At 40.5% G+C, this 25,819-nt stretch overlaps 2 long non-coding RNA genes across 3 annotated transcripts; one reads left to right on the forward strand and one right to left on the reverse strand.

The window, feature by feature from the left end:
- Window positions 1–720: 720 nt before the first annotated feature.
- On the reverse strand, window positions 721–2,931 carry LOC114824309 (uncharacterized). Its single transcript, XR_003772484.2, has 3 exons — window positions 2,746–2,931; window positions 1,771–1,856; window positions 721–1,416 (listed from the first exon to the last, which is right to left on the reverse strand). It is a non-coding gene; the product is annotated as an uncharacterized lncRNA (long non-coding RNA).
- An 11,043-nt stretch (window positions 2,932–13,974) lies between these two features.
- Window positions 13,975–15,247, forward strand: LOC139195223 (uncharacterized). 2 transcript variants are annotated; one of them, XR_011579866.1, is made up of 5 exons: window positions 13,975–14,137; window positions 14,264–14,318; window positions 14,402–14,499; window positions 14,583–14,680; window positions 14,856–15,247. It is a non-coding gene; the product is annotated as an uncharacterized lncRNA (long non-coding RNA). The 2 variants fall into 2 exon arrangements; XR_011579865.1 differs by having other exon boundaries at window positions 13,998–14,137; window positions 14,245–14,318; window positions 14,856–15,002.
- The last annotated feature ends 10,572 nt before the right edge of the window (window positions 15,248–25,819 follow it).

Raw genomic sequence — 25,819 nt, forward strand, 5'->3', positions numbered from 1 at the left:
TGGCTGGGAAAGGTAGTCTGACAACTTTGTCAGAATGTAGGCACAAAACACCCTTTATTTGTGCTGACATCATGAGCACAGAACTCAGTATTGTGCTCTTTGAGTAATGGTGACGCCCATAGAGGGCACGGACAATATAATAGTAGCTGCACTGTTGCCATTGGTCTATGGGCACATATGTTGGTGCCCTTTGGCCTCAAATGGCACAAATAATTTATTGTGTGCCCTTTGAAGTATAAGCTTGGGAAACAAGGCTCTACGTACATGGTGACATACATTTATTTATTTTACGCTAGTATTGTTAGAAATAAAACTCAAAACTTTAGGTGCACCGAAGTGTTAAAACTACATTTCTTGAAACCAAGCATTTAAAGTTTGTGTTTTTAAATTAAAAAATTTAGCAATCATCCTTTATCATTTTCTGTGGATTTTCAAGTGGTGTTGGCTTTTGCTACATGTCAACAAATTTAGGAAATTTATCTCATAGCCGCTACTCATCTCCACATGCTTATAATTTATTCCCTTGGTTCCAGAAAAATGTCATTAGTTTTCTAGAAATTTTAATTAAAAAGTAGATGCAAATTATTCAACAATATTTAAAGCGTGAATAAACAACCCTTGTATAAACCACAATGTATATTGTCCATATTTTGAGTTGTCGAAGTAAATTCACTAATATTAATCATCGGTAACAAAAAACAATTAATTTGCAACATGAGAAAGTTTAAACTTTTATGTATTTATAACAATGATATATTACATCAAGTAGAGATGGAAGAATAAATTTGTTTCAACTTGTCATCCCCGAAATTCGAATCTAAGACCTCTCACTTACAAATGAAAATAAATATCATTCGACCGTATAACTAGATGTCATTTTATTCCAAAATTACAAAGGGGCAGCTGCCATGGCAGAATCGCCTAACCCGCATCGCCATAACCGTAGGTGATGTCCTTCATCTCGTCTTTATTGTTGACCGAAACTGAAATCGGAGTCCTCACCATCCCTACTACGTACCGTCTTCAAAGTCGCTACCCATATCAGTAGAACATCTTTGGCACCAGGTGTGTTAATTAGCAGCTAGGAGCCATGGATTTTGATAGCTATTAGGAGAAGAAGGACCAGCAACCTGCAGGTTGGGATTATACAAAAATGGCGGAGTTTGGCTATGGGTGAAGCCCGACGCAGGGTCTGGGCTCGATTTGCTGGCAGATGCAGAGGGTAGTTGGGTGAGGTTTGTTCGAGGAGGATAAGGGTTTTGTGCTGTCATTTGAGTAGCCATGACTTCGCACAGGAAACACTGGCAGTAGCTAAACTGGAGGGGTTCGGCCTTGGACTACAGTGTTACACAGGAAACACTGGCAGTAGCTACATGGCGTGGCCTTGCCCTCAAGTTGGAGTCCAGCCATTCTCCTCTACATTTTAGTAAATTAAAAAATATATCAATACAAAGTTGCAGAAAATTCAAACTAATTTACGAATAAAAAAAAAAACCCCTAAATTAATTCAAGGGAGATTTAACGAAAAGTTCACGGTACTGTTCACTTTAACGAAAAACCACATTTTTACACTAAAAAGTCAAACCTGCTACTATTCACTTTACCTTTTATTTTGTCCTCATCATTAAAACTCAAAATTTTCAAACCCTTTTCATTAGTTCTCCTTTAATTCAATGTATATAAACAACCCCTAAATTAAAAAATCCAACCACTTTTCCAGTCTACGAAATTATCAAAATCAAATCAAAACCATAAGAAACAGAACCAAACCTTGAACATTTCTTGAAAAGCATGCTACGTCCATGAGCATTGCGTAGATTTCCTCCTCTCTGAGATTGCTTGCAATCTCCTTGATCCTTGAGTGAAAATGATTCGTTAATTAAGCAACATAATTAGATAAATAAATTAAAAAAACACAATCACCGCACCTAACTTGTGAATTTAGTGAAAACATTCATAATATAAAAAACGCTCTTCAGTTTTTATTTCTAAAAAGAATACTTTTATTAAATAAGGGAAAAATTACTAAAAATCAAAAGAAAACTACCCCATGTCAAGAGAGTTACTAACCATTTTTATTTTAATTTTTTAAAAATCGTAGACTGTAAATTAAAAGTTTGTATTCAAATAAAACTAAAATATCCAAAAAATAAGATTAAACTAAAAATGTGCTAATTGGCAAGAGGCTAAAATTATATATGACCAGATCAAATCTAACTAGGTTTGGCCATGAACAAAACCTAGCTAGCTTATTATACAGAAGAAGAAAAAACATCAATTATCAGATCCAGTGACCACACAGTTTAGAAAAAAACACAAATGACATTAATCAAGACCTAAAAGGCTAAAAGCACTGGATGAAGAAAGGAAAATACTTCTGGTGAAATCCCTATCCAATCCTTGAAAACTTGCGCGCCGTACAAGTTATATATCTTTTAAAAAAATAAATTTTAATGAAAAGATGCAAATGAACTTTCCTAAAAATATTTGAAGATTTAAAGTTGGCGAATACAGAATTCATCAAACCTTCGTAGTAAATCTTTGTTTTCTCAAATAAATTTGTAGAATTTTGTGGAGTTTATAGTCAATAAAAACCATTAGATATAGCAGGATGATCAATCAACTTAGATTAATTTATAGACTCAAACCTGCCAGATCCAAACAAAATGTCAAACTAGAGAGACATGAAATTCCCAATTAAGATGTCAAACCGAAAAGGGTATATATTGAGGGTTAAAAATATACCTAAATTCTGGTAAATCATGGATGCGATTACTGGTTGAGAATCGTAATCAAGATCACCAGCATCCTCATCATCTTCGTCATCTAGGGTTTTTGGAGCTACCCCACACATCCTAATTACCATCCTATGTTAGAAGATAAAATCCCCAACCAGAACCCAAAACACAATGTAAGAGTTTTTCAATGTGTACAAATGACTAATTACTGGATCAATTTATAGGGAGGATAGAGGGTTCTAGAATAAAAAAAATGGGTACTGTTTGGCAAGTCTGCAGGAGATATTCCCACCCGGTATTCACCAACCTTATCCCTTTTTCTTTTTTACAGGCTCACCAACCTTCTTTCTCCACGCAAAAAAAAAAATTAATTAATGATATAATCGCAATTTAAATTTTCAATAAACTTACGAATTGGAACATGCCATAAAAAAAAATGCTGATAGAAAAAGAAAAAGAAAAAAGAAAAAAAATCAAATAGTAACTCAAAAGAAACAAAAAAAAAAAAAAGAACATAACTGCCAAACAACTCAAGTTAAGAGCATTTTCACATACCACGTTCACGAGAATATATACATCATTTTATGAATGCGCAAAAGAATATTGGAAGGGTGTGACTACGTGCATGGTAATACGTATGTACTCAGTTAAATGTTTTTAGGTTTACTTACGCGCCGCACAAGTTATCTATTATTGCATAGAGTATATTACAATATGACAAATTTCCTAAAAAATTGAAGTTTGGAGATGTCATAATTAAAAGTGATTTTAACCAAGGGGATTTAGTGGATATGGAGTTTTGAAATGTTATTTATTTATTAATATATATGGTAAAACATATGGGAGGAATATATATGTATATGGTAACAAATTAAGTGTGTTCTAAAAACATATGCAAGTAAATTTGCATATGTTTCCATTTATTCTTGTTTTCATTTTTTGTTTTTTTGTTTATGGCAAGTTCGTTGTGTTAATATTTGCTATTTGGTGGACCGATACGATGTACTTGATGTCAATGACAATGTACAATGGAAATAGGGATGAATATGGAAAATAAACAAACATCAAAATTAATAGGACATTTCCATTTTTTCTTGTTTTTAAACTTGTAAAGTAATTTAAAGTAAAGATAGAAGTTGAAACTATATAATTGAGCATCAAGCGGATCATATGTATGTCCTAATTTTGGCTAAATTCATGGATAGTCCACTCTTATACCATGTTACAATATACATCCATCTCCAAATTGATTGTCAATGGATACAGAGTCCCAATGTCATGTAAACTCTCATGCAAAGATGTTTAGGGGTGTAGTCAAATTAAGATTTGGAAGGATTTTAAATGATTTTAGAATCAGGATGTAGTCAATTAAAATTTTAAAATACTTTGAAATCATATTGTAGTCAAAGTATGATTTAATAGGATTTAAAGAATACATCCAAATCCAAGTGTAGTAATTAAGGGGGTGTAGTCAAACTCGGATTTGAGAGGATTTTAAAAGACTTTAAAATCGTAGTGTAGTCAATTAAAAGATTTTAAAGGATTTTATAATCCATTCAAATCTCGGCGTAGTCAATTAAATGATTTTAAAGGATTTTAGAATCCATTCAAATTTAGGTGTAGTTAATTAAAAGATTTTAAAGGATTTTAAAATCCATCCAAATCTATAAGTGTATTAAAAAAATTAAGATTTTGGAGGATTTCAATAATTTGTGGATTTTGTGGGATTTGAGAGCAAAAAGTATATATAACCAAGACTAAAAAGAAACCTCACCCCTAAGGATTTCAAATCCTTCCACCACAATCCGCCACAATCCATATGAATTTTGTAGGAGTCTTTAATCCTCTTAAATCCTATCAAATCTATCACTTTTAAAATCCTTTAAAATCTTGTAGTCAAACTCAGATTTGAGAGGATTTTAAAAGACTTCAAAATCTTAGTGTAGTCAATTAAAAGATTTTAAAGAATTTTAGAATCCATTCAAATCTAGGCGTAGTCAATTAAAAGATTTTAAAGGATTTTAAAATCCATCCAAAAAGTGTATTAAAAAATTAAGATTTTGGAGGATTTCAATAAGTTGTGGATTTTGTGGGATTTGAGAGCAAAAAGTATATATAATCAAGACTAAAAAGAATCCAACCTCACCGCCTAGGATTTCAAATACTTTCACCACAATCCACCACAATCCATTCAAATTCTTTAAAATCCATATGAATTTTGTAGGAGTCTTTAATCCTCTTAAATCCTATAAAATCTAAAATTCTTTCAAATCCTTTCAAATCTTAGTTTGACTACACCGCCCTAAGATTTTAAATGATTACATACAAATCTGTAGGCATTCAAAATGTTAAGATTTTGAAGGATTTCATTAAGTAAGAGATTTTGTAGGATTTGAAGTGAATTTTGTGCTTAACAAAGGCTAAAGAGAATCCTATCTTATTGAAATTCAATTTAACAAAACTGTTTGTATATTTTCATCATATATTGGTATTACAAGAGAGGGCTCTTATAGAGAGACCGAGTCAGGTAAGAATCCATTGAACAATTACAAAACAGCTACAAGGAAGAGACCAAAAGATAAAAAGGTTAGCCCTAGTTGCAAGTTACAAAAAATCTAGAGCTGAAATACTAGAAGACATAAACCCTATAATTAAGGGATAGTTGGTAACAAAAAATGACGGTTTAGTAGCAGCTGCAACTCTACCCGAGAATGAGGGCTAGAGTTGCAGTTGCAACTTGAACTTTGATGAGTTGTGATGTGCCTTGAGCAACCTTCCAACATAGACCCAAGTAGACTCTAGCATGCTCATACCCGGTCAGTTTCAATATATCTCCACCCTAAGCTTTCTTTACAAGCTTCTCTCTCAAGTTGACTTCCCTTTCACCACCTTCAGTGGCATACCACTGATGGTAACGTCAAACTTCAGCTCCAACTTCAAGCCAATAAAAAGAAAAAGAAAAAAAAAAGAAAAAACAAGGTCTTTTTTCCTTAAAACCCTAATCCCTGCTTTTTTTTCTCAATTTCCCTCCTTTTTGTTTCTGCAGCTCTAGGGGTTTCTGACCTCGTTGTTGACTGCAATTCGGCTGTGGCCGATGGCGTTAAATCCCAATTCTTGTTTCTGAGTCACCGTTGATTGCAATTTGTTACGTAACTGGGATTTACATCCTCACTTTTGTGGCAGGGAAGACCAGTGAGATCCGAATATTGATATCAAAGTACTCGTTCTCATCTGCAGTTTTCCTTTATGCAATATGAAGGCGTTGCTATAGTTTAATTAGTCTTGCTGCAAACAGGAAATTTTTTTAAGTTTGAGTCACCAAATGGATTTTGAATTGACGATATGTAGAAAAATTTATATTTCTCTGCAGTTCTGCAAATGGATTTTGAATTGACGATAGGTAGAAATATTTGAAGGTTTAGGGTCCATGACCTCAAGGAGGAACTCCCACATCACATTTGTACATGTAAGGAATGTAATAAAGGTAAAATCCGAGCATAGAAAAAGGAATAAATTGTACATAGCTGTAACATATTTCGGTACTATCTCTTAAGTCCTAACAACGTAGCATGTTTTCTAGATGACAACGAACTTGAGAACACACAGCGATACAATAGAGAAATGACTCTTACAAATGCAACATCTATTCTTTCCATAAACATATACCAAAACAAGATCTACATTGGTCTTTGGCGGCGTGGAAGTCCTCTTCAGCTTCCTCTTTCTCACTCACAAGAACGCACACGCAGTCCTACTCAAAATTTCTAGGTTGTTTGATTAAGAACAAAGGGGCAATCCTGTGGTCCTATTTATGCAAGTGCACTAACTTCAACTGCCGTGCGATTTCATATAAATATTTTACTTGATGGTACTTGTTCATTAAGTAAAATATTGATCTATTAACGACCTGGGATTGAGGACCACCAACAAAGTTCTTGCAGCCACTGGCATGCTGGCGAGAAACCAATGACCTGGTATTCAGAAGCAGAAACCAAGGCAATCAGTCTGCCATTCACCTAGTTCATGGTCAGGAGCGAAACATGTCAGTGATACTATCATTTCCATAATTATATATATATATATATATATGTATGTATGTATCACTACAAATTGAAGAATGAGATTGTGAAATGCTTAAAGGGCCAGTTAAAGATAGATATACCTCTGGTAAATCAAAGATTCGATAGAAAACCATCCTGTTCTTCAACAACATCGTCTGCACCTTTATAATTAGTTTTCTGAAGCTACCCTGCACATCTCTGAAGATGTAGTTTTTGTTTGTGTACTTATCACCTCAGTTTTGGGTCTATTTATAAGACTGAATTAATGTAGGGTTAGGTTTAGGTTTAGGTTTCTGATAACCTCATCTAGTCCAGGTCATCTTCACTAGTGCGGCATATGTGTTTCTCTAGTTTCCTTTGTGAGTTAAGGGTAGGTTCATGTAATTTTTATCTAGTCCAGGTCATCCCCCTCTATCAGCTGGACAAGTACTTGCTTGTGTGTATATTTCTTACCATTTTGGTTTATATTCTTTTCCATTTTTTCTTATAAATCTTTTGGCAAGTAATCTTACTAGTTGATCTGACCAATTGGGGAAAAGTTCTTCTCTGTTTTGTTAACGTACATATTTTGTAGCAGATGGTGTTTTACCATAGTGACAGAAAACAATAATGTCTTGTCTTATCTTATCTTCTGTCCCAAAAGATCTAAAATGGGCAGAGGATTGGTAGGATTTTGTTTTGTTATTGTACGATTTTTGTAAGTGTAATATGGAAAATTTTCTTCATGTGTTTTCGTATTACGATTTTACCAAAAGGGTAATGGATTTGACCTTCAGTTTCCTGGCAGACGATTAATCAAGAGCTGACAATAAGTGAGCAAAGAGATCGACAAAGTTTACTATTTGCTTGGGTCAGTATGATGCCGACTGCCACGATAAAATGTTAAGGATTAGTTAAGTGGAATTGGTTGTTGAATCTATGAAGATGGTTTCCTCACTGTACTCGAGTATAACCAAGTTAGTATATTTATAATGACTACAAAATAATTAAACATGGGTATTACATTAACGTTATTCATTTCCGACTGCCCAGTCTTTCGTCATCCTGCTTGTACTTGTCTTCCTTTTACTTACCAGTGCCTTTCTCTAGTTTTCTTTACTGTACTGCGGCGACTTCCCTTCCATTTCGGGTTCATTAGTTTGTTTCCCCACCCATGCCTGTGCCCTACTTATGAGAAATTTTTTGGATGCTTTTATCTTTTTACATTTGGTTCTGTATATATTGATAAATTGACATATTAACTTAAAGCTGTATATCTTGGCATGTCATTGCTTGTAGATGGCAAATATCAATAAAAAAAGGGAGGACCTTATCGTGGACTTGCTGCTGAATGTTATTGCGATCAGCACTCAGTGCAGGAATCTTGTTCGCTTAGAAGTTTCTTATGCTGATATGGATACAGCTACGGCAATGGCGATTGTGAACATGCTGCCTAATATTTAGTTCTTAATCTTCAAGTCACCTATTGATCTGAAAGATCTTGTCTTGTTGATTGAGGGCTGCAAAATTCACACTTCGAACAATTGTGATGTGGGTAATGATTTGAATAATAAGTACTGGTTTGATACTGAGACGAAGTTAACGCACAATTATGTATCTAGATCGAGTTTGCTGTGAAATTGTTACTAATTTGTCAGCTCCAGAAGAAGAATTCAGCCCTATGCATTGATCCAGTATCCAGAATTTGAATTCATGCATGTCCTTTCAACGTGTCCTAAACTGCTTATTGATTATTTCAATTGACTATATCATTGCACTACTAAAATTTGGCTCGACAGAGACTGATTTCTTTGGGGACGGGTCCTCGGAGGATCATGTCCGATAAGTAGCTAACTACCGATGATTTTTACTTATTAAGTTATGCACAACTAATGTCCATGACTATTGCCAAACATTCTTAGAGTGACACCATACATTATAAGTTGGTCCCCTTCTGTTCTGGAAAAGATTCTTTGAGTGTCACCATACATATCCATATATAAGTTGGCCCCCTTCTGTTCTGGAAAGTGCAATGATATATGAACACACGGACCTCAAAAAGTTTGAAAAAATACTACAATCCGTACCTTGTAACCCACGATCAATATAATACTGTAATATTGCCCCACAAATAACAATTTGTTGGAGTTTTTGGGATCGATAAACCCTACTGATTTTGTAACAGTATGGAAATTGGGACAATATATTTTCCTATTAATATGTAGACGGTACAAAAATGCTTTTGGAAAATGAATAGAGGAAATGAAAATAAATAACCAAAATGAATAATATTGCCAATGGTTGTGCTATCTACACACATTTCTTTACCTTTCAAAAACTGTAAATTTCTGTCATTTTTCATAAGAGTATTTTCAATTGAGAGATAGAAATTTGAGATATAAAAACTCAATTTACATATCTGTAGACATCGAAATTGCGGTGAAATAAATGTTCACCAACGCATTGAAATTTTGACGTGTCAGGGCATACATGGCATATGCCACGTGTCATACAAATTGTACACATGGTGTGTGACTCAACAAAATAAGAAGAAATACCCTTGGAGGATTACACAAGTTTTTCTTCTCATTTTGGGCAATGACAAGGCAAGCACATTTCAATCCATTGAAGATCAAAACAAGGTTTTCTTCTCATTTTGGGCAATGACAAAGCATGCACATATCAAGTTTAAAATGATATTAAGTGGAAAATTAGGCCATAAAATTACCACTTCAAGTTTAAAATTGTATTAAGTGGGAAATTAGGCAATGGTGCTTGGAAAAGAAAAAAATATTTTGTGGTGGTGATTCATTCTCAAAGCCTATAAATAGGCTTCTACATCAAGGTATCAAAAAACCAATTCACAAATACATTTCTCTACTCCCAAAATGGAAGATAATACTCCCCACACATCCAAAATCCTTGAAGCTTTGAAACTCTAAAGCTTTCAAGCATCCAACCTCCCAAATTCAAGCAAATCCCGAAGGATCAAGAAAGCCTTCTTCGTTCTTCGTCAAATCCTCCTTCAAGATCAAGCCCTAACAGCCCTTGAAGAAATTTCTCTTTCAAGATCAAGCCCCAACGGCCCTTGAAGAACTTCCACCAATTCAAGATCAAGCCTCGACGGCCCTTGAAAAAAAGTGTTCAACAAATCCACACAACTGTTCATCCTAAGATCAAGCCCCGACGGCCCTTTTGGATCAACAACATCACCAAATCCACATAACTGTTTGTTGATGCACAAAATCAGCGAAGACTTTGGTACAACAGAAAGTGTCAGGTTTTGTGACCTTCGCTTGGTTGCTTCGGTCATTAGTGAGGATAAGTACGTAAATGAATAGAGACAGAGAAGCAAACACAGGATGTACGTGGTTCACCCAGATTGGCTACGTCCACGGAGTAGAGAAGTTCTTATTAGTAGTGAAGGGCTTACACAAGTACAAAGGATCAAGCTCTCAATTTAGTGAGTTCTTGTGAATGATTTAACACAAATGGCATTAGCCAATATTGTGGGGGAATGACCCCTATTTATAGAAAAACTTGTAGCTTTGTCACATTGACATATGTCATGTTATGATTGGTTCTTGATGTCGACACGTGCTGCGCTCTGATTGGCTTCTAATCTTGACACGTGTCGAGTAGTGATTGGCCTCCTGGTCGGAGGGGAACTCTTCTGGGTCCTTGACAGTATAGCGTTGGCCGGTGCTCGGTAGTTTCGGGATTGGTCAAGTATGGTACAAACAGTGCTCCCCTAAGTTCCCGAGTGAGGGAAACTCCTCGGTTGGGGACTTGCAAGATCCAATCCCTTGAGTAATCACGAAACTTCTAAGTACCGAAGTGTGGTCTGATCTTCATCTGCCCTTCTCTGGAAGTACCTTTCCTCCATCCGGGAATGGTGTATTTAGCTGATGTTGACGCACAAGGTAATGTATCAATTTCACTTGAAGCTTAGTTGTAGTTTCGGGCTTAGTCAAGTGTGATACAAACCCTATAGTAGGAGTCCCCCAAGTCGCCGAGCTAGGAGATCTGCCGAAAGAGGTGACAGACAAGGTAAGCAGTCAAACTTCCAAGTAAGCAACCCAGGATCAGAGGTTTGACTTCGGCTTCCGGTTGATTGTTCTCCTTCTCCTTGTCTCTCATTCAACTGCCAGGATAAGGAGAAGCAAATGGATAAGAGATGATATGAGATACTTTTGCTTTTGAAGAAGTAACTTTCCACAGGCTTATTCTTGAACTGTGCTGGAGGGTTTTCTGGTGCCCTTCAGAGTATAAGGCCGACTCAAAAATTTGAGGGTCAAAACAAGTCCATCAAATCTAGAGTACGTTCGATCTTGATGATATGGGATACTTTTGCTGTTGACGGAATAATGAATGTGGTATGGAAAGGTGTCGTGTTGTAGTGATCTGTTTCAGCTCACCGTTGAACCTTCTGCTTCAATCTTTTGCATGGCAGAAGTGGTGTGCAACCTTTGCATTTAAATGGTCCTTCAGAACATTCCTTCATAGTGACTCATCCACGCTTGGCAGCTTCAGTGTAAAGAGCCAATATCTGATCAACTGTCATGAGGTATTTGCCGGTGGAATTCGTGACCTTGACAGCAGTTGAGGATGAGTACTCGAGAGCAATGCTAAGTAAGCAACCAGGCAAAGGCTCCAGGCAGTCAGTTCCAAATTGGAGGTTTGATTTCAGGTTCCGACTGACTGCTCTCTTTCTCCTTGTCCTGCAGGTGTGGACAAGGACAAAGACAAAGATAGGGAGAAAGCATGATATGGGATACTCTTGCTTTCGACCCTGATGATATGAGATACTCTTGTTCTTGGTGTGGCTTATTTGCTGAGGTATTATCGGGGGGAAATAAAGCTGAGTATTTCGAGAGGTTATGTTGAGGGTGCCTTTTCGAATGCGAGAAAGGGTTGAGCATTTTTGCAGGTTTGCCTGTCCGTTGAGGAGGGAGGTCAATGTATATAGGGATTTCCCAATAACAAGTAGTAATGCTATTCCTTTACCCTTCTTGGTCACAGCAATGTAGTGGGAGTTGCCAGCTTCACGTGTTTTAATTTTGTCAGAGCACTTTGAAAAAGTGGTATGTGGTATCTGGAAAGCTGATATTACGTGTGAAGATTACAGACAAGCTTTATCTAAGGAAATCTGGCTCTCGAAGTTCTGAGAGTTGTGCCTCTTCGGTTTTCGAACAAGCAATCCCGTCGAGGATCTGACTCTCGAGATTTGGAAAGCGGTGCTACTCCGGTTTTTGAGAAAGTAATTATGTTGGGAGTCTTTTCTCGAATGTGAGTAAAGGTTGGACGTTCTTGCCAACCTGTCTTGCCGCAAAACACGGAGGTCGACACACATAGGGACTTTCCAGTTGTCAAGCAGTGGTGCTGTTCCTTTACCCTTATGGGTAATAGTAGGGTAGCTGGAACTTCGAAATTCTCGTGCCTAAACTTTGTCAGAGATCTTTGACAAAGTTATATGTGGTACCCGAGGAGTTGATGGTGCATATGGAGAGCGGTGATTGAACAGTAAGATTCACGTGCTTTTTACTTCACCAGAAATCTTCGACAGATTGCCCGTAATTTTCGCAAAGCTGATTGTGCATGTGACAGGTGCTGACGAGGCTGAAAAAGCAGGTGCTTCTTCGATTTCTGAGATCGACCCTCGTGGTCTCTGAGCAGCCCAGCTTTTGAGAAAGCAAACGCCTCTTCGATTTCTGAGATCGGCCCTCGTGGTCTCTGAGCAGCCCAGCTTTTGAGAAAGCAAACGCCTCTTCGATTTCTGAGATCGGCCCTCGTGGTCTCTGAGCAGCCCAGCTTTTGAGAAAGCAAACGCCTCTTTGATTTCTGAAGCTCCGTCGAGTGCAGATTTTTATAGAGGCTGGCATTAAGTTCCACAGCACACCTGAATCTCTACCAGTAGAAGCTCATTTCTTGCACTTCTAAGATCTTGATTTGTCCGACCTCTTCCTTCTTCAACACATTTGAAAATGTCTGGACCCTCCGACCGTCGTTTTGACCTGAACCTTGGAGAAGAGACAGCCACGCCTTCTCCAGACAACATATGGCGCCCATCCTTCATATCCCCTACTGGTCCTCTTACCGTTGGGGATTCTGTGATGAAGAATGATATGACCGCTGCAGTGGTGGCCAGGAACCTTCTCACTCCCAAAGATAACAGACTACTTTCCAAACGGTCTGATGAGTTGGCTGTTAAGGACTCTCTGGCTCTTAGTGTTCAGTGTGCAGGTTCTGTGTCTAATATGGCCCAACGCCTATTTGCTAGAACCCGCCAAGTTGAATCATTGGCTGCTGAAGTGATGAGTCTCAAACAGGAGATTAGAGGGCTCAAGCATGAGAATAAGCAGTTGCACCGGCTCGCCCATGACTATGCTACAAACATGAAGAGGAAGCTTGACCAGATGAAGGAATCTGATGGTAAGGTTTTACTTGATCATCAGCGGTTTGTGGGTTTGTTCCAAAGGCATTTATTGTCTTCGTCCTCTGGGGCTGTACCTGGTAATGAAGCTTCAAATGATGAACCTCCAATGCCTCCTCCTTCTGGGGTTTTGTCAAGTACTGAGGCTCCGGATAACCACCCTCCGGTGCTTTCTCTTTCTCGGGCTCTACCGACTGCTGAGACTTCCCCTAAGCAACCTTTGTGAAGGCTCCATTTTGTTTGTTTATTTTGACTCATGTATATGTACATATTTGTGGCTTATCGAAAATATTAATAAATAAGCTTTGCTTCATTTCAATATATTGTGTTAAATACACCAAAGCCTTCTTCATAAAGTTCTTTGAATTTTTGCTTTTGTTGAAACCTGTATTGTTGAAGCTTTGTGAGTGAAGCATGTAGTTTGAGGTAGTGTTCCCTTAATTTCCCGAGTGAGGAAAACTTCTCGGTTGGAGACTTGAAAAATCCAAGTCACTGAGTGGTTGTGAGACTGCCGAGTATTAAGGTGCAGTAGCATATGGTGGGAGTCCCCCAAGTCTTCAGGCGAAGAGAGTTGCCGAATGAGGTGTCTCGCTTGTTACTAATTTGTCAAAGTAACGAATCCTTGTTTCGATGTCACACATTCGCATATGCCTTATCTAAAAATATTTCCAACTTTTGTGTGTTTGATGCTGCATGCTATTGACTAGACAAGATTAAGTGCAATTAGTAGCTTTTCTCTCTTTTTCATCTTTTCTTTGGTGGAATTGCTTTTCGTTTCCACTAATCAGCCTGAGTGGATGCAAGATAACACCATTCTCTATAGCTCAGATCGCAAAGTCGTCTTCATGAAAGTTGTTCCTTATCTTGTGAACTACAACATCTCCAAATTTGAGATCCATCGGAGTAGTACAACTCCAGAAATTCAGGTATGATGAGTAACTGTTCATCAATTTTCTGTTAACCCGTCAGACTTGTTGTGAGCTTCTAAACTCCATTTTTTCTTGTTCATCTCAACATACTTTCTTCATCAAAGTTGTTCCTCACCTTGTCAGCTACAACATATCCAAATTTGAGATCCATCGGAGCAGTACAAATCCAGAAATTCAGGTATGATGAGTGACTGTTCATCATTTTTCTGTCAACCTGTCAGACTTGTTGTGAGCTTCGAAACTCCATTTTCTCTTACTCAGATCAACATACTTTCTTCATCGAAGTTGTTCCTTAACTTGTGAACTACAACATATCCAAAATTGAGATCCCTCGGAGCTGTATAACTCAAGAAATGCAGGTATGATGAATGACTGGTTATGATTTTTCTGTCAACCCGTCAGATTTGTTGTGAGCTTTGAAACTCTATTTTCTCTTGCTCAGATCAGCATGCTTTCTTCATTGAAGTTGTTCCTCAGCTTGTGAACTACAACATATCCAAATTTGAGATCCCTCGGAGCTGTATAACTCAAGAAATTCAGGTATGATGAATGACTGGTTATTATTTTTCTGTCAACCCGTCAGATTTGTTGTGAGCTTCGAAACTCCATTTTCTATTGTTCAGATCAGCATGCTTTCTTCATTGAAGTTGTTCCTCATCGTCTCTTTCATAACATATCAAAAATTCAGAATGAACTAATGGTTAAATATTTCCAGATCTTCGAAACATCACAGCAGCTTCGAAATCTGCAAGAATCCGACTGTCATGTTTGGAGCTTCAACACTTTAATTTCCGTCGCTCAAACAGAAATGGTTCCTTCTTGAAAGTTGTTCATATGCTCAAAAACTATAGGGTGTCCAAAATTCAGCTCCATTGGAGAAGAGCAGAGGTTGCAGAAATTTGATAGATGAAAGGAGGCGGAAGAGGGAGAGAGAGAAAAAGTCTCTTGGGTTGGATTTCTATTTTGGGGCAGATTCCAAGTTTTGTAGCACCTTCATTATTGATGAATTGCTTGTACTTTTGTCCATTATGAAACTTGGGACTTTGGCTTGTTGTTGGATCTATTATAATATGTTTGGAAACATATACATAATTGCTTGTTTGGTTATGACAGGGATGTTGTGGGTGTAGAACAAAACAAATGTTTGTGTTGACCTGTGTTTTTGTACAAGTTCAAGGGCATCTTGGGTTTTGTGAACAAAATTTGTTTATTTGGAGTAAGGTTTTGTGTTGAAGCTTTGTAGGTGAAGCTTTGGTGTTGAAGCTTTCTAGGTGAAGCTTTGATGGTGAAGCTTTCTGGGTGAAGCTATGTAGGTAAAGCTTTCTAGGTGAAGCTTTTTTAGGTGAAGCTTTGTAGGTGAAGCTTTTTTAAGTGAAGCTTTTCGGGTGAAGTTTTTTGGGTGAAGCTTTGTGGGTGAAGCTTTTTAGGTGAAGCTTTGTGGGTGAAGCTTTGATGGTGAAGCTTTGTGGGTGAAGCTTTTTAGGTGAAGCTTTGTGGGTGAAGCTTTTTTAGGTGAAGCTGTTTGGGTGAAGCTTTTTGGAGGTGAAGTTTTTTTTTTTTTTTTTTTTTTGGCGCTTGACACGGTCTTCATTTGCTTGTTTTGTAGTGACTGTGGAAGACGGATTGCTTTCTGATTGAGAAGGGTTCCGGCATCGCTTTGCACCATCTTCATGTGGGTAATATAGGAACTTCCTTATGTTTTGATCATGCATGTAGTGATAGAATTTGTTTCTTCTTATTGTAAATGTCAGAGCCTGGAAGTTCTAGTGATGAGGGCTCTTCTAGCTTTAGCTCTAAGTCTGAGTCTGCAATGTCGGAGTCTTCAGGGTCTTTGTTAGAGTCCTGTACTAGAGAAACATTGGATGATCTTCCCAACCGTCAAACTTTAGCTATTGCTAGTTCTTCCTCCATGGCGTTGGGTGAGGGGGTTTCTCCTGATATGTCTTTGCCTCGGCGGAGGCATGGTTATAAGCCTGCGCCATCACCTCAGAGTAAGTCTTCCAAGTATTGGCATTGATCATGTATTTAAAGAAACAATCACGTAGGCCTGCCGTGAAGGCTTTAAGGGCAGTCTTGTCGTCTGCCTCGGCACACCGGGAGTATTCATGGCTGAAGCGGCCAGCATACATACGTAATGACTCGTCTGGCCTCTGGCGGATAGTGTACAGGTCATCTGCAGAGTGCAAGCGATCGGTTTGGAAAATGTGTTGGGAAACAAATAGTTTCCTCAATTCCTCAAATGAGTCTACCGTCTCAGGTGTAAGACGACAATACCAATTTAGAGCTCCGCCAGAGAGGGTGGAGGGGAAGAGAAGACATCGCTCTTCGTCGGTGTGCATCCGGTATGCCATGGTGGACTCAAAGAGGTTAAGGTGCTCAATCGGGTCCTCTTTTCCAGTATAAAGTTGCAAGCCAAGCTTCTGCTTTGTCTTTGCTTGAAGGGGGGTGTTGAGGATCCTCCTTGTAAGAGGGCCAGGCCTGGGTTGGTTCCAGTCAGGTATTTCAGCCTGACGTTCAGCCTTCAACTTGTTTACTTCCTCAAGAAGTTGTAGGACAAGGGGGTCCTGAGCGGAGTTATGTGCCACTGGAGCTTTCTTTCGTAAATCTCCATCTCCTCTTGGAATTAGGAAGGTTTGATCAAGGGCATGTGATTTTTCCCTGGACTCGCTGTACTGGCTTCCAGGGTATGTCTGTCAGAACACATCTGAGTCCCCTGTACCCTCATGTCTCTCTAGGACTTGTTGCACTTTCCCCAAGTTGGTGGCCGGCTCGGGCCGTGGCAGGGGACCGAGTCTCTCAGAAATCCTTGGGTCATTGATCTTTGAGCTTATATGGATGGAATTCTCTCGACGTTGCTTCAGGAAATCCCGACAATCGCGAAAGACGACTTTCGATCCTTCTGCCCCTTCAGCAAAGAGGTGTCTCCCTCCGCTTCTCATGGTTCGGGTCGAAGCAACTGGGTTAAGAGAAGCCTCATGTTGATTATCAAATCGAGGGGTAATTTGTTCCCTATCAGGGATATCTATGTCGAATGCATGTGACCCTCCATGTTGGAGGGCACCCAGTTGATGGTTGACTTCCACGGGGGCAACAAGCTCGCGTGTCTGAGCTTGCCTAGCTTCGTGGAGTGTCTCGAAGAGCTTCTCATATTGCTCCTGGAGGACCTCATTCCTCATTGCTATCTTGTTGTTCTGAGCTTCCAACTCATCGACTTTAGCTTGAAGAAGAACTCGTTTTCCTTCCTTCTTTCGTTGTTTCGCACTATGTGCAAGGGGGGTGTCATTCTGTGTGCTGTGGCTTCCTTCGTTTCCCATGCTGGAGAGGGATGCCTGATCAAAAGAAAGTGTACGAATGATAGAAACCAGCTTGACACAGCTGAAGAGAGTAGGAATAAGTGTCGTTTCCCACAGACGGCGCCAAATGTTGATGCACAAAATCAGCGAAGACTTTGGTACAACAGAAAGTGTCAGGTTTTATGACCTTCGCTTGGTTGCTTCGGTCACTAGTGAGGATAAGTACGTAAATGAATAGAGACAGAGAAGCAAACACAGGATGTACGTGGTTCACCCAGATTGGCTACGTCCACGGAGTAGAGGAGTTCTTATTAGTAGTGAAGGGCTTACACAAGTACAAAGGATCAAGCTCTCAATTTAGTGAGTTCTTGTGAATGATTTAACACAAATGGCATTAGCCAATATTGTGGGGGAATGACCCCTATTTATAGAAAAACTTGTAGCTTTGTCACATTGACATGTGTCATGTTATGATTGGTTCTTGATGTCGACACGTGCTGCGCTCTGATTGGCTTCTAATCTTGACACGTGTCGAGTAGTGATTGGCCTTCTGGTCGGAGGGGAACTCTTCTGGGTCCTTGACAGTATAGCGTTGGCCGGTGCTCGGTAGTTTCGGGATTGGTCAAGTATGGTACAAACACTGTTCATCCTAAGATCAAGCCCCAACGGCCCTTTGGATCAACAACATCAACAAATCCACACAATTGTTCATCCTAAGATCAAGCCCCAATGGCCATTTGGATCAATAACATCAACAAATCCACATAACTGTTCATCCTAAGATCAAGCCCCAACGGCCCTTTGGATCAACAACATTAACAAATCCACACAATTGTTCATACTAAGATCAAGCCCCAACGGCCTTTTGGATCAATAACATCAACAAATCCACACAACTGTTCATCCTAAGATCAAGCCCCGACAGCCCTTTTGGATCAACAGCATCAACAAATCCACATAACTGTTCATCCTAAGATCAAGCCCCGACGACCCTTTGGATCAACAACATCAACAAATCCACACAACTGTTCATCCTAAGATCAAGCCCCAATAGCCCTTTTTGGATCAACAATCATCCACCAATTCAAGATCAAGCCCCGACGGCCCTTGGATCAACAATCCACCAATTCAAGATCAAGCCCCAAAGGCCCTTGAAGAACTTCCACAAATTCAAGATCAAGCCTCGACGGCCCTTGAAGAAAGCACCATCGTTCATCATCCATTCATCCAAGATCAAGCCCCGACGGCTCTTGGATCAACAACATCAACAAATCCACACATCCAGCCGTTCTTCAAGATCAAGCCCAAAAGCCCTTGAAGATCCATTCATCACCGTTATTCAAGATCAAACCTTAACGGCCCTTGAAGAAACACTCATCCTCAAGATCAAGCCCCAACGGCTCCTTGAAGATCCGCTCAAATCCACCTTCAAAGATCAAGCCCACGACCCTTTGAAGAAACTTCCAACAGTTCATCCAAGATCAAGCCTCGACGGCCCTTGGATCAACGAAACATCCACAAATCAACACCTTACGGAGATCGAATCAAAGGATCAAATTTGAGAGAGATTGTAACCCAAAATCATCAAACACCAAATATTATTTTGTGCACGTTGTTCTTGTCGTTTTCGTTTCAGGAATTTTCCGTGTTCACAAATTGGCACGCCCAGTGGGACAATCTCTACCTCTCATCTCTTTCTCCGTTCAAGGAATCCAAATACACCTCAAAGTCAATGGCATCAAGCAAGGGACAAGCCGTTTTCGCAACCACTGAGGGAAGGGTCCTAAGCACTTCTGCCATAAATGGACAATCCATTGGCGCCATAACCGCTCCTCAACATGTCACTTCAAAGTTTGTGTCGTTAAAGGAGCAAGGGGAGCATCAAAGGCGCGAGTCCGTCATCAACCTGACCTTGTTGGGGGCACCGAAGCATGATGCTGAGGCACACAAGATGACATCCCAAAGCAGCCAACGACGTTCTTCATCAGCATCCTGAATGTCTAAAGGAAAGTCACGTCTATTGGTCGCACAAGTCATGACCATCGGCGTTACCTCCATCGAAGAACAACTGGCTCAAATGAATGAAGCAATCGCAAGGCTAACCCGAACTGTGGAAGAAAAAGACTTGCAAATCGCTGCACTCGTCAGTCGACTAGAGCCACAGGACGGCGAGAACCTAACCTAGAAGATGAGCCTACGGTGGAGAGAATCGATGTGAAGCCGGAGCCAGACCAAGAAGCGGCACTCATGAGATCTCTTTCTATCCAGCAGTTGCAAGAGATGATTGCCAGCACCGTCAAGGCACAGTACGAAGGGAGCTCAAATACCTCCGGGTTGTACTCAAAGCCTTATTCAAAGAAGATTGATGCCCTAAAGATGCCGAGGGGATATCAACCACCAAAGTTCATGCAGTTTGATGGAAAAGGAAACCCAAAGCAGCACGTTGCACATTTCGTCGAAACTTGCAACAACGCGGGGACGGAGGGAGACTACCTCGCCAAGCAGTTTGTGCGCTCGCTGAAAGGAAACGCCTTTGAGTGGTACACGGACCTAGAGCCTGAGTCCATCAACAGCTGGGAGCAATTGGAGCGGGAATTCCTCAACCGCTTCTACAGCACCCGCCGCACTGTGAGCATGCTAGAGCTAACGAGCACAAAGCAGTGGAAGGACGAGCCAATCATTGACTACATCAACAGATGGCGCACTCTAAGCCTCGACTGTAAAGACACGCTCTCGGAAACCTCTTCAATCGAGATGTGCATCCAAGGCATGCAATGGGGTTTGCAATACATCCTTCAAGGCATTAAACCACGGACCTTTGAGGAATTGGCCACCCGCGCCCATGACATGGAGTTGAGCATCGCCCATCATGGGAAGAAGGAACTGATCGCCGACTACAAGAACGACAAAATTCTTGAGACAAAGGTGAAGAAGGCTACGTGGAAATCCACCAAGGAAGCAATGACAGTCAACACATCTCCCGTCAAAATCCCTACACGAGGCAAGGCGATTCAAGCTGAAGCTTTTCGTGATCAAGAAATGCGTAGATGCACTTTGAAGGAGCTTGAGGAGAAAACTTATCCATTCCCCGACTTTGATGTGGTTGCCATGTTAGAAGACTTGCTAGAAAAGAATGTGATCGACTTGCCTGAGTGCAGACGGCCAGAAGAGATGAATCGCACCGACAGTCCAAGGTACTGTAAATTCCACCGCTTTATCAGTCATCCGACAGAAAAGTGCTTCGTGCTGAAAGATCTCATCATGAAGCTGGCTCAGAAAGGAATCATCGAGCTAGATCTTGACGATGTGGTGAAGTCAAACTATACCACCATCACTTCTGGCTCTTCGGACTCAAAGTTTTTACCTCAACCTCCGGGGGCATCCTCCAAGACAAGCAAAGTTGAATGATGGACTCAAGTCACTCCTAAGAAATTGCACAAAAAGCATACGTCTCCTTCACAAGTTCGCCAATCGGAAAGAGGGCAAATCAGCTATTGTCAAACTTCAAAGCAACGTGAACGTGTTGAAAATGATGAAATTGCGACACAAAGATCGTCCATCCCCATCACAATGCGCGATTTCTTGCCCGAAGACTTCTTCAATCACTCGGTCAAGGCTCCTTGCTATGAAGATTGTGAGGAACGCTTCTCCAAAATTGCTTGACAAAATTCACAAATTCTCCTCGCCCACACGAGTCTAAACTGCATAGCACAAAGCTCCTGGTCTGCACGAGCATAAAAGGCAACACCAATGCTCCTTGTTCGCACGAGCCTAAACTGCACGAACCAATGCTCCTTATTCGCACGAGCCTAAACTACATGAACCAATGCTCCTTGTTCGCACGAGCCTAAACTGCACGAACCAAATCTCCTTGTCCGCATGAGCCTAAACTGTAGGACACGAGGCTCCTCGCCTACACGAGCCTAAATTGCATGGCACAACACTCCTGGTCCGCATGAGCATAAAAGGCAACATCAACGCTCCTGATCCGCATGAGCATAAAAGGCGATACCAACGCTCCTGGTCCACACGAGCCTAAAATGTGACAACCAAAGCTCTTGGTCCCCATAAGCATAAAAGGCAACACCAACGCTCCTGATCTGCATGAGCATAAAAGGCGATACCAACGCTCCTGGTTTGCACGAGCATAAAAGGCGACACCAAAGCTCATTGCCTGCATGAGCTGAAACTGCAAGCAGCACCAAAAACACTCATTGCTTGCACGAGTTGAAACTGCAAACGTCATCGAGATGCTCCTGGCCCGCAAGAGCATAAACCGCCAAAAGCAATCCATCACCCATTTGAACTACGTTATGACTTGATCCCTCATCAACAGAGGATACGTAGGCAACTTGAAGCGTCAAAACTTCAAGTACAGTCACACCGTCTAAAAAAAAATATAACACTTTGAAGAAAGAAGAGGTCGGACAAATCAAGATCATAGAAGTGCAAGAAAGGAGTTTCTACAAAGCGAAAATTCAAGTGTGCTTTGAAACGAACTGCGTGCCTCTATAAAAATCAGCACTCGACGGGATTTCAGAGATCGAAGAGGCAAGCTCAGAATTCAAAGAGGCCAATTCAAAAATCGAAGAGGCAAGCTCAGAAATCAGATAGGCATCTTGCTTTTCCAGACGTGTCAGCACCCGTCACACGTAAACTCAGTTTTGCGGAAATCACAGGCAATTTGTCGAAACGCCGATCCTAGATATCGAAGAGGCGCTAGCCTTTTTTAGCCTCGTTAACACCTGTCACATGCACACTCAGCTTGGCGGAAATTACGGACAATTTGTCGAAGATTTCTGATAAAGAAGAAAGCACGTGAAGCCATACTGATCAATCACGCATTGGTTGCCGACACAAGTGAAAGAATAGTACCTCTACAGGTATTAAAAGACTTCATATAACTATCCACCTTCACCCTCCATAGCAAGGCAGACATACAGAACCTTTCTTCATCTCTGAGAACCTTTCTTCATCTCCGAGAATGCCTTCCCAACGAAGCCTCTCGAGTCACTCAGTGTTTCTTATTCCTTGGGGTACATCTGCAAACAAATGACACCAAAGCAAAAGTATCTCATATCACCAGGGTAGAAAGCAAGAATATCTCATATCATGCTTTCTCCCCGTCTTTTCCTTTGTCATTGTTCTTACCTGCAAAGACAAGGATAAATAAAACAATATGTCTGAACCTCCACTCAAACTCGGGTAAGGAATCGACTACCTGGAACCTTTGCCTGATTGCTTACATGGTATTACTCTCGAGTACTCGTCTTCCACTGCTGCTGTACTTCCAAAGAAGTTGCCAGATCTGCCTGGAGAACAGATAAGGCAAGTGAAAATGATACCTTGCAACATGTGGAGACAACGTGCAGAAGGAACAAGCAGAGAAGAATGTGGTCTGCACAGTCAACTCAGCAGAAGGAGTCCGAGTTGAGGAACTCAAGAAGCTGCCACATCTGCCTGAAGAAACAAACAAAGAAAAATACAGCATGCACAGTCAACTCAGCAGAAAGAGTCTGAACTGAGGAACTTGAGAAGATGCCACATTCTGCCAGAAGAATAGATAAGGCAAGAGAAAATGATACATTGAAGCATGTGGAGACAAGCAGAACAAAGCACGTGCCGATTCATCCGCTACTTCTTCAAAATCAAAAGTATCTCATATCATCAGGGTTGCAATCATTCTGGACGGTGAATTCGTTTTGACCCTCAAATTCTTGGGTCGGCTTACTAGGCGTTGTGAGCTGCACGTGTCGATTCACCACCCTTGAATCAAATCCTTAAAGATCAAGTCACCAACTGGAAGAAGAGCCCATCAATCTTGAAGATTATACCGTTGACTAAACTGCTCAGGTGTGAATTAGAAAGATTGAACAAAGCAACAAGTCGTCACCTTCACCTCGTGCCTGCTTGCCATGTGTTCGAGTCAACCTTCAAGAATCAAGCCTCAACGGCCCTTGAATAAGCTTCCAGCCAAATTCAAGATCAAGCCTCGACGGCCCTTGAGGAAATCACAAGTCTGATTCAAGATCAAGTGTCTACCACCCTTGAATCAAAACCTAGTTCAAGAATAAGCTGTGGAAAATCAACAATTTGAGGAATCCAGAAAATCTTCCAATCCAGTTCAAGATTAAAGCTGTGGAAAGTCAACAAAGCGCAAAAAACAAATACGTGCCGATTCATCCACTACCAAAGCCAAAGATCATCTACCACATGAAGCTCCTTGTGGTCCAATTTCAACCTTCAAGATCAAGCCTCGACGGCCCTTAAAGAAATTTCAAACAAAAGTTCAAGAACAAGCCTCAACGGCCCTTGAAGAAATCTCAAGCCCAATTCAAGATCAAGCCTCAACGGCTCTTGAAGAAATCTCCAGCCCAATTCAAGATCAAGCCTCGATGGCCCTTGAATCGACATCTGCAGTAAGGGACTTCAAAACGCATCTCCTACACGTGACAAACACATGTATACGACGCACCTTGAAGTGGGGGCATTTGTAGACATCGAAATTGCAGTGAAATAAATGTTCACCAACGCATTGAAATTTTGACGTGTCAGGGCATACATGGCATATGCCACATGTCATACAAATTGTACACATGGTGTGTGACTCAACAAAATAAGAAGAAATACCCTTGGAGGATTACATAAGTTTTTCTTCTCATTTTGGGCAATGACAAGGCAAGCACATTTCAATCCATTGAAGATCAAAACAAGGTTTTCTTCTCATTTTGGGCAATGACAAAGCATGCACATATCAAGTTTAAAATGATATTAAGTGGAAAATTAGGCCATAAAATTACCACTTCAAGTTTAAAATTGTATTAAGCGGGAAATTAGGCAATGGTGCTTGGAAAAGAAAAAAATATTTTGTGGTGGTGATTCATTATCAAAGCCTATAAATAGGCTTCTACATCAAGGTATCAAAAAACCAATTCACAAATACATTTCTCTACTCCCAAAATGGAAGAGAATACTCCCCACACATCCAAAATCCTTGAAGCTTTGAAACTCTAAAGCTTTCAAGCATCCAACCTCCCAAATTCAAGCAAATCCCGAAGGATCAAGAAAGCCTTCTTCGTTCTTCGTCAAATCCTCCTTCAAGATCAAGCCCTAACAGCCCTTGAAGAAATTTCTCCTTCAAGATCAAGCCCCAACGGCCCTTGAAGAAATTCCACTAATTCAAGATCAAGCCTCGACGGCCCTTGAAGAAAGTGTTCAACAAATCCACACAACTGTTCATCCTAAGATCAAGCCCCGACGGCCCTTTTGGATCAACAACATCACCAAATCCACATAACTGTTCATCCTAAGATCAAGCCCTTGAAGAAATTTCTCCTTCAAGATCAAGCCCCAACAGCCCTTGAAGAACTTCCACTAATTCAAGATCAAGCATCGACGGCCATTGAAGAAAATGTTCAACAAATCCACACAATTGTTCATCCTAAGATCAAGCCCCGACGACCCTTTTGGATCAACAACATCACCAAATCCACATAACTATTCATCCTAAGATCAAGCCCCAACAGTCCTTTGGATCAACAACATCAACAAATCCACACAATTGTTCATCATAAGATCAAGAACTGTTCATCCTAAGATCAAGCTCCAACGGCCCTTTGGATCAACAACATCAACAAATCCACACAATTGTTCATCCTAAGATCAAGCCCCAACGGCCCTTTGGATCAATAACATCAACAAATCTACACAACTGTTCATCCTAAGATCAAGCCCCGACGACCCTTTTGGATCAACAACATCACCAAATCCACATAAATGTTCATCCTAAGATCAAGCCCCAACGGCCCTTTGGATCAACAACATCAACAAATCCACACAACTGTTCATCCTAAGATCAAGCCCCAACGACCCTTTTTGGATCAACAATCATCCACCAATTCAAGATCAAGCCCCAACGGCCCTTGAAGAAAGTGTTCTTCATTCTTCGTTCATCGTTCTTCCAAGATCAAGCCCCGACGGCCCTTGGATCAACAATCCACCAATTCAAGATCAAGCCCCAGAGGCCCTTGAAGAACTTCCACCAATTCAAGATCAAGCCCCGACGGCCCTTGAAGAAAGCACCATCGTTCATCATCCGTTCATCCAAGATCAAGCCCCGACGGCCCTTGGATCAACAACATCAACAAATCTACACATCCAACCGTTCTTCAAGATCAAGCCCAAAAGCCCTTGAAGATCTGTTCATCACCGTTATTCAAGATCAAACCTTAACGGCCCTTAAAGAAACACTCATCCTCAAGATCAAGCCCCAACGGTTCCTTGAAGATCCGCTCAAATCCACCTTCAAAGATCAAGCCCACGGCCATTTGAAGAAACTTCCAACAGTTCATCCAAGATCAAGCCTCGACGGCCCTTGGATCAACGA

This window comes from Malus domestica, chromosome 04 (genome assembly GCF_042453785.1).
Source record: "Malus domestica chromosome 04, GDT2T_hap1".
Taxonomy (NCBI): Eukaryota; Viridiplantae; Streptophyta; class Magnoliopsida; order Rosales; family Rosaceae; genus Malus; species Malus domestica.